Source organism: Bombus impatiens, unplaced genomic scaffold, assembly GCF_000188095.3.
Source record: "Bombus impatiens unplaced genomic scaffold, BIMP_2.2 scf_0091, whole genome shotgun sequence".
Classification (NCBI taxonomy): Eukaryota; Metazoa; Arthropoda; class Insecta; order Hymenoptera; family Apidae; genus Bombus; species Bombus impatiens.
Genome location: NT_176510.1, coordinates 1688032 through 1697894, shown reverse-complemented (window position 1 = coordinate 1697894; position 9863 = coordinate 1688032). Strand labels below are relative to the sequence as shown.

Genomic DNA, 9863 nt, shown 5'->3' with positions numbered 1-9863 from the left:
GGCGCACACCGAGATCTCGTAGATTCTGTCTTGTCGTTCCTCGCCGATGCCCCTCTGCACCCCGCCCGCGTGGCGGGAGTTTAATTAGGCCCCGCTTCGAGATATCGCGAGATCAGCAGCTCGTTAGCATGTTTTAATTGGCGGCTGTCAGTGAGATCGTTGCTCGCGATAAGCGACTCCTCTCTAACCAGTCCTCCAGCTCGGTGACAAGACTCTACGTGTAGCCAGGCTGCTGCTTACTACTCGCGAGACACACGGCGGACAGCCGGTTAGGGGAAGCGTATACATCGTGCCATCCGAACCTGGGGGCATCTAGGAAGCTGGTGGAGTTTGTACGGCAACTTTTTGCCGCTTAATTCTGCGGCGAGATTACACTCGAACAGAGACGTTGCGACGTAAGTTTATCAATGTGGATGAGACAGGATACGAATTTTCTTTGATGTGCGACTTTTTCGAGATTTTTATTGTTTGAGAATGATGTGGACATGGAGACGTGATTAGTGGTTGGAGTAAATTATTAAGAGCAATACGTCTCGACGTAATATTTCATTTGTAAGTTTCTCTTTTAGGAAATCAGTCTTATCGAATTCTATTTTTTGATCTGGTTATAAAGAGGAATTCTTAAGATTTGACTAATTTCCTTTTTCATTACTATTTATTTTCTCATGTTCCAAATTTTTGTTGTATCGTGAAAATTCATTATGTACCTCTAATTTGTATAGTAGGTTTCTATTATTCGATAACGATGCGCTTACAAAGTTTCATACTTGTTTCAGCGAGGACATAACTTTAGATTTAATTAAGCTCAATTCAAAGATATGAAATTATTTAACCTGGATTTCTAAAATCAGTATCTTGAATGTGAGAATCGTGAGATCTTAGAAAGCACAAATTCCTCTCGAAGACGGGTATCGTCATGACTAAGTCGAGATAGGCGAAAAGGGGAGAAATCTGCTTTCATACATGGCGTTTTATGTTCCCTGACGATGACCAGCGCGGATAGAAACGTGACCAGCGGTGAGATTAACAAGGTGTCCCGGCCTCATTGCTCGCTATTGATCCAACGCGAACGTGTACTTTTTAACGAGGCCAGTTGGTAATGACGCTCCCGTAGAGTACACACGTGCCGAATGATGAAACACCTCTTCTCCCCTAGAGCGTCGTTTTTACCTTCTTTCAGCTCGGATTATTATTCTCTATATAAAAGATACGCTTTTCCCACCATAATCGTCTCGGATTCGAGGAAAGTTCCAACTTCAAAAAAACGAAACCAAAAGCATTTCTCTTAAACCGTAACGAGGAGACGTAAACTTCTTCTTTTTTTTAAGAAAAAAGACGAGGGAGGCTTCGAGAACTCGATGTTTCACTCCATATGAAATTTATAGATCAACGTAACAGTGAATTTGATCGATGATTTACCCGGTATAAATTATACTCCCCATCGCAATATATCGGAGTTATAAATCGTTCGACGATCGTACGTCTGTTTGTCGGTTCGAGTCTGTCTAGACATTTGACGTAAAAGTGATATGCTTGAAGTGAGACATGGAATATGTATAACAAAAAGTAAATATGATAGAATGTCTATGTGGGTGCAATTTCCTAGTTATAGCGAAACCTTCACAATCAGAAACAACGTTCAGTATCTAGATAGATAGAGAAATTTAAACGACATTTGACAAAATCCATATACGAAAATTGTCAATTCTAAAATTTCATACGCGAAAATTATAAACGAATTCAGGTTCATATTCAAATTCAAATTTAGATACAAATTCGCGCGTATACGAAATTTGCACTTACTGCGCAGCCGCGGGCGGAAAGGGAATCAGGCCCGCCGCCATATTGGTATTTCGCGCGGGAAAGCGTCTGCGCATAGTGTCACTTCCGTCGTGAGCACCGTGGTGACGAGTCGTATTATCCTGATTGTGGTAACGTATTAACTGCGTAATATTTCCATCGTTATTCTAATTATTTATACAGTAGTATTAACCTCGTGTACTCATTACGCGTTTACATAGTAATTTGTTAAACATTGTCATATAGGCGTATATATATTAATTGATCATATTTTGAAAGGTTAGTGTTACCGATACCGTGGATTATCATTTTTTGAGACAGCATTTGATTTCGATTATTGTTCCATTTCAATATACGTAATTTGGAGTGGTCGTGCACGTTATAAATTTTTCTTTTTCTTTTGTACAGATTAATAATTGTTGATTACGAGAATGACGACAGGAGTAGGCGTTAGAAATGTGAATGCCACGATGATTAATGGTCCATTCGACGATTCTTCAAACAAATATGGCGATGTATAATTAAGGTAGGTATATATCTACTTTTTATTGATAATGTAGCACACAATTGACATATATTCGATCAATATTTTATAGTATATGATTAATATTCGGAGTACTAAGATCAAAGTAAAAAAGATTAAAGAAATCATTTTTTTGTTGCGAATAAATTTATTAGAAATAAATTAAAGAAATAATTTAAAGTCGGTTCATTAGATTTTGTAAATTCATTAAAATCTAAATAAGAAATTGAAATAAGTGCCCTATTTTTATACATTTCGATCTTGGATTTTCCAACGTTATGATTTTTCATGTTAAAACACGATTGGACACGTTATGACGCAGTCACGCGCTGTTGTTACGTAGTGTTGTTATGCCCCCAGGCATGTTTAGCTGTCGTGTTTTGATTTGATGCAAGCATTCTCGACTATTTATCAGGCACGACATAGTTTATTCCTGATGTGTATATTTTGATTTCAAACACTTTCAAGTGATAGTTTACATTCATATTCTGTTTTGTTACAGATTTTACACAACTTCTCCACTTTCTGTTATTCTATGGAAAGAATCTAGCCAGGCTTACAAGAATGTAAATATCATTGCATTTTGTATCTGCCTCAATTAATTTTATCTTTTATATCTTGCTTTAATTGTTATTGTTATATGTTTAAAAATAAATTTTAATACTCCGTGGTTTTTTAAATAGATTTTTTACAAATTCTACTTTCTTCTTGGGGTTTGATGATTCTTGCGAGATGATAGTTACTATGATGACTTCCTCTGGAACATAGCACCGTCGATGACAACGTCCACCGCATCTAATCGTGAGTCGCATGCGTTTTTATTCCTCTGATCACTCAATCATGTCGTAGGATGAAAGGTCCGAAGCGACACGGGTGATTGGTTGCATTACATAGAATTTGTTGTCGGCATAGTAACCACGGGTATTTATTATACCTGTGAATAGTAACTTTTTTTTTTCTGTGTCTGATTTATTAGTTCAGGTAGGTCTTCTTGCACACCGCGTTTTTGTATAACAATAATAATATAGTTATTTATAAAATTAGAATATATTCGATATTTTCATATAAATAAAAATAATAAAGATTTCTTAGTTTTATCTTCTCTTTTATGATAATATTAAATAATTTCGATAGTTTAATTGAAATCTTTTCTATTATAAATTTCAATATTATTTGACATGTAAAGATATTAATGTTTCTTTTTGTGACATATTAAATATCGTACATAATCTATTAAATAAATGTGCAAGTAGAAATCTCGCGACCGGCAGATTTTGGAATCAAAGCAACAAAGTATGAACGCTGCTCCCGTATCTTCGAAAATGTGCTTTGATAAAGGAATCTCCTGAGGTTATTTCAATTAATATTTAATTTTTAATTAGAGTCAATTATTCCATCACATTAAATCTTAGTTTTCTTTCTCATGGATAATTTATATATTTTTTGCTCTTTGCCACTTATTTCTTTTGAATATTAGAGTTTTAATAATTGGTTGAGTTAATAGATTAGAGATATAATTTGAAATAAATTGAGAAAATGCAAAATTGAATTAGAATAACAATAGACCGTTGTACACAAGATATAATAATTACTTTTTTAGCTCAGGATTTCCAGGTTTCATCCTTCCATGTTCATTGTCAAGATCTCACTCACGTGTTACATAGGTGAGAGATGATGAGCACAACCATCATAGATTATAAGCTTAACAATGTCTCAGCGACTGACGATGGGTTAATATACTATACAAGATGTATTTTCCACAATGTGTGTATATATGGTTAGGCTGTGGAGTTTTATTGCATATTAACAAAATTTATAACCAGTAATGGAATTTGAATTTATAATATTAATGCTAGATTCACTCTTACATATTATAGCTGAAGTAATGGATAAAATTAAATATATAGTGAGGACTATAAATAATAATATTATTAATTTTCGTATTAAATTCCAATAATGCTATTAAAATTTTGTGCTATCTATTCCAGTAATTTTACATCAGACATTACAGTTTAGAAGATATATGTACTTTACCTATTATAAATAGGCGCACATTTGTAATTAAAATTGAGATTTATACCGATATTTTTATTGCATCACGCAATAATTACTAGCCATCGTCAGTCACTTTCAGGAAAATGATATGTAAATTAGCATGCAAGTTGTCTGCCAAACTTAGGTGTTAAATGAAATTGCCACAGGTGAGAAAACTCGTCTCTAGCTTTACCTATCGATTTTTCGAATTTCATGGTCACGGCCACGAAGTGGATTTCGAAACGAACGTACACATATTACACGAGTATGCATATTACGAATAGGCAACGATCGCCTATGATCGTTTGTCATTTCCGTGTATCTGAATCAGCTTCCTCGATTTATATTTCTATTTCACTGTCGTAAGTTATATTTTAGTTTTCGATCAAAAAGTCTCGAGCCCAGATATAAGTTTCAGCGAGCATTGCGCTCGAAGAAAGAAGAGGCTACAAGCTGAAGAGGCTCGGCATATTGCCATTCAAGAGAGCAACTACTAATGATTTCCCATCCTCTGGCTCACCTAGAGCATGGGTAGTCATTCTTGTTACTATTTTGTTACTATGCTCGCTTTTAGTATTTGTAGTCGTAGTAAGTTTTCTTTGACTGATGTACGAGTCAGTTTACTGTCATATTAGTCACTTTTTTTTTACTAATAGATTACTTTAGATTACTGTCACTTAATTTTTTACTAATATTAGGTAGTTTGAATTTTGTATTTTCTATTAAAGTCGCGAATAAACGTTAATTTCTATTTAAATTGTGATAATTTCGCGATTTCGATGTAAATTAGTGTTGCGATAAAATGATGAATTTGACAGAATTTCGTGGAAAATATAGCTGTCCGTAAATGTATGCATATTCCTACCGCGTAAACATCGTTTCACGTACTACTACTTCAAATTTACAAGCAACACGATTTTCCAGTTAAACAAGTTAACATACAAACAAACACCTACCATACGAATAAGCTTCCAATTTACTCGTTGAACAATAATCACATTTTCCGCTTTTTGGCTAGAAGCAATGTTCGGTTTCAATGCAATATCCGTGGTAGTTCCTGTAGCAACAAATCCATTCCATCTAACGATTGGCACTCAAAAGCGACTACAGTTTTTTCCTCTCGCGTTACAATCGATACTTAATCACTCCATTTCATCCGTATAAATATACATCCGTGTTTTCCACTGTCTAAATGCTTTCGAGCTCGTTCGTTGACGCAAACACGGCCAAGTTTCACGGTGTTTTGCACGATCCACCTGCGCGTGTTCGCCCTTAAGCCCCGGAACGTGACAATGAGTATTTGCGGTCGCGCTGCTGCTTCGCGAGAGCGTGATCAGATTAAACGCCGCGTGGATTTTATGGCTGAGCCGTGAACGATTTACGGTAATCGATTAATTAGTCTTATTCCGGGACTTTCCGATGATCAGCTTCTCTAGATTTGTGTCAATGATGGGCTGGATGCTGCTTTAGCTCCGCTAATTGCTGTTGACTGATAAACCCTTGTCGCGATACAGAACTTGATAAGTAAGATTCTGCTTAACATATGAAGAGGATCCGGCGAATTTTTGTTACAAGTTTGTTTTTAATAAATTTTGTGAATTTTCAAGTATGCTATATTGCAATATGGAGCTGTATTAAACAATAAGAAATCTTAGATAGTTGCAAAAATGTAACGAAAGTAAGCAAGCTTTGGAATCTTCCATACGTGTTCTTCGAATTTTGATTCAATTTTTGCTATCCAAATGAAATTATTTTACAATTTTTTGAAGGTACATTAAAACTCCTTTAAATCAAGAGACCCTTAGTTATTCCGAAGAAATATAATAATAGAGGGTTTCCATATTTATTCGTAGAAATAGCTTTGATTGAATTTCCATTCTCCAGGCAATATTATTTCACAATTGAATTAATTTGCGAAATATAATAAGTTTTTCTTTAAACCACAATAAATTTCAACTTGTTTCAAAAAACTGACAGAAAAACGAAGCTTTAAAATCCCCAAACTATGCATTTCGCGGAACGTCTTTGACCCAATTTCCACTCACGAAACATCACAGTAAGAAGGAGAGTTATCCAAGCAATTCAGAGAAGCGTGCAAGACGAAAGATTATCCAGCCACTGTAAACCATTCGTGGTTAGGAAAAAGGTAGATATAAACTCAGTGAAAAAAAGAGAAAAGAATAACACGATAACGTGGTTTGCACGCGATAGTTTTAACGACCGCGGGGGGTTCGGCCGAATTTTATTAAAGAACACTCATCGTTGGCCAACGAAGGGGTTATGCATATGCATGAGGGTGCGTTCGCGCGACGAACATGTTTATTGTAATACTGACATAGAGCGCGCGAAATTAGTGCGGGTTAAGGCGACATTTCCATTCCTGCGATGGAATATGCATGAGAAAATGCATCGTAACATCTGCGCGGAACGTTGTTGCACTGGGTCAGCCGAGCTTAGACGGCCAGGGAAATATTTCATGCTGTCGAGTGGGACCCTCGGCCGACTCGCGTGGTCATAGTCCGTGAACGTAACTGTTTTCGCTTATGCACTTTGCCAACGGCCGTTCTCCGACCCTGTGAAGAGATGGAGAGTTGTGACGATGAAGTATTCAAACGGGAGGCCGGAAGTATCTTCCCTCGGTTTCCGCGTTTTCTGAAAATTGGATTCGCGAGACCGTTCCACTACCTTTTGCTCACGATTTTTCTCGGACCTTTCTCGGGATATAGCCCTGGCTTCAGTATTATGCAACTTTAAAAGGCTAAGCTAGTAGGCAGAGATTTTCAGAAAGAAGAATATTACCTCGTAAGAATTATATAGCGGAGTTTCGTTTGTCTGGATTAGAATAAAGAATTTGTGTTGTTGGGATGAGTAGAAGAAAGGCATCTACGAAATTGTCGATTCTACCATATATGCAAAAACTAATTCTAAAAATGGGTTATTTTAAAATCCTTCCTTTAATAGCGAACAGTATTTCTATCGTTATTAAAGAGTATTAGATTATAGGAAACTCTTCGTATTTTACTCTCCTTTCATATTGGACCGAAATGCAGGATGTTTGCGCCTATTCAGAAATACAAAGAACCTCAGTTTGCAGTGTCTGCCTTTCCTCATAAATTGGTAGGATAGAAGGTAGGAATTGAGAGAATATTGAACGATATTTTATATTTATTGGCATGCCTCGATAGGATGCATATAATCTTAAGAAAAACCAAAAGAAGAGTAACGCGATGCAATCGGAAGGAAACGAAAGTGTGGATGATCGAGTCTATCTTGCAGTGTCTATCTTTCAGCCACGGTGCAGGATATCGTTGGCTGCTTATATCCATGGCAGATGCGCCCGGTCGAATCTAGACGGAGACAGAGAACGAACAACGCGGAGCAGACGAGCAAAGAAAGGGGCCACTTCGTATGCAAATCCGACTCCGCCCTGAATAAAATATTAACCGACCAATCGAGGCGCGTGGCGGGGGTAGAAGCACGCGAGCCTCCCTCGACGAGTTCGTTTCCTTGCCGAGGTCGCTTCCTTTTTTTCATTACCTTTCGCGTAGGCATCATGCGTGCAAATGCACTTACACATACCAGGATCTGTATGTGTACACATAAAAGTACACACTAGCAAAAATTTCTTTTGCATCTCATTTTTTCGCTGGTGGCTCTTTACGGCTTCTTTCCTCGTCGTCATCCAGCTAACCAACGCTATACAACCTTCGTGTCGATGCTTCTTCTTCTTCGGTCTGTTCCCCGAGGTCTCTTTAAATCGAAGACCTCGTTATCTCACCGACGAACGGATTCTCGTTAGCGAAGCTTTAATTATAACCACTCTGCTCCGCAATCCTGATAACCGTCTCCGGTACTGGAGTGGCGACCTGCAGGAAAGCTGACGAAGGAGAAAACGAAACTCGCTCGTGTCGCGTCCAACAATTAACGCCTCCGTTATTATGATTTGTTCTTTCTCGGACGACAGTCCTGTTTCCCTTCTCGTTTGATCAGGTTCGTCATTTGTTACGGTTATGATTGATTTTGTTTGATTTGTTGAATTTCAGAATGTTTGCACGTTTATTTGATGGCCATGGTCCATTCAAGTATTCGTTGATAGGATAATAAGGAATGGCGAAAGTATATAGTCGTTGACAGTAGTTGCTTTATTACTTTGAATACTTATGCTAGTGTAAATAATACCATTTCATCACGCATTAATGTATATATTATATATATTAGTGTATATAGCATATATTAGTATATATATACCATCTAAAATCCCAGGGAATAATTATAAGGTGACGTATCGTATAAATATTGGTATTTAAAGGATAGAAATGCCAAATTCTATCATGACTTTCAAAAACAGCAATCGTTCCTAACTATGTCATAAAGTTTACCTAACAAAGAACTTTAATATCGTCAGTTTTTCCTTAGAAATCGACCAGTTGCGTCATCAGTCGCCATCGAAGACCTGATAGATCGAAAGGAACGAATGGAAACGAAAAAGTTCGAAGGAAAACGGTGGCAGCGGGTTTCCTGATCGTTAACAAGCATGGATCGTTGCTGGGTTTCTCTTCCGCATGAACAATTCTGCTTTTATTTCACGGCGACTGTTCGTTTCGCGTTTTAGAGCGAGCCGTTATAAAGGAATTCGTGAGAAACGCCCGGGAAGATAATAAGGAACGGTGGACGGGTAACGATCGAGCCACGGTTGTTACTCTTTCTCTCTGAATCTTTCTGTTCTTCCTCTTTCTCCCCTCTTCTCTTCATTTTTTTTTCTTTGAACAGAAAAGAACGAATAGATTTTGTTTGGTTTTTTGCTCGTCGAGAACGAAAGCTACGAGTTTCCAGAGGAGAAAAATCGATGAAATCGTTAAAGCACAAAGAAGGTTTAGGTTAGGCAGTAGTCATGCTGCGCTGCTAGGCTGGTTTTTGTTATAGGCACTTTCGAGTAGAAAGAACACAGACATAGTCGCGGTGCAAGCGAATTGCCGCGTGTAATTAAGAAAGTTTCCTTGCGAAACCGCGTTCCCTATCTCTTTATTAGCTTTTACTCGCGCGCCTCTTTGTAAATCCTTGGCGCGAACAGTGTCAGAAACCGGTTCCGAAGGCATTAAAAGCGTCTTTGAAAATTCCCAGTTCTCCCCCCCCCCCTACCATCGAAATTCCATCTTTGATTAAACTTAATGGCAGGCCATTACCACTATATATTATCTTGAATCACAACGTTGCAAAGCAGAGTCACTGGTTTTACAACCAGTCGTTCGGATGTTTCATTGTATTCCGAAGTTCACTATGTTCACTACGTTAAATGACGAACAATATGAACCAAGAAATGAGTAGAAATTAATTCTTTCTTTCCATCGAAAGTCTTCGCTTATAGCACTTGCACCGTGCATCATTTCAACTTCTCAATTATCTCTCGTTTCTGACGAAAATCGTGGATGAAAAATGAAACTGAGGAGAAAAAGCGCGTAGAAAAACCGAAGACGGAGGACGGTGCCAGTGACGAGAGATAAGCGAC

At 37.6% G+C, this 9863-nt stretch overlaps 1 long non-coding RNA gene across 1 annotated transcript; it reads left to right on the top strand.

The window, feature by feature from the left end:
• Window positions 1-1858: 1858 nt before the first annotated feature.
• Window positions 1859-3105, top strand: LOC117151133. Its single transcript, XR_004460822.1, has 4 exons — window positions 1859-1931; window positions 2209-2326; window positions 2826-2889; window positions 3007-3105. It is a non-coding gene; the product is annotated as an uncharacterized LOC117151133 (long non-coding RNA).
• The last annotated feature ends 6758 nt before the right edge of the window (window positions 3106-9863 follow it).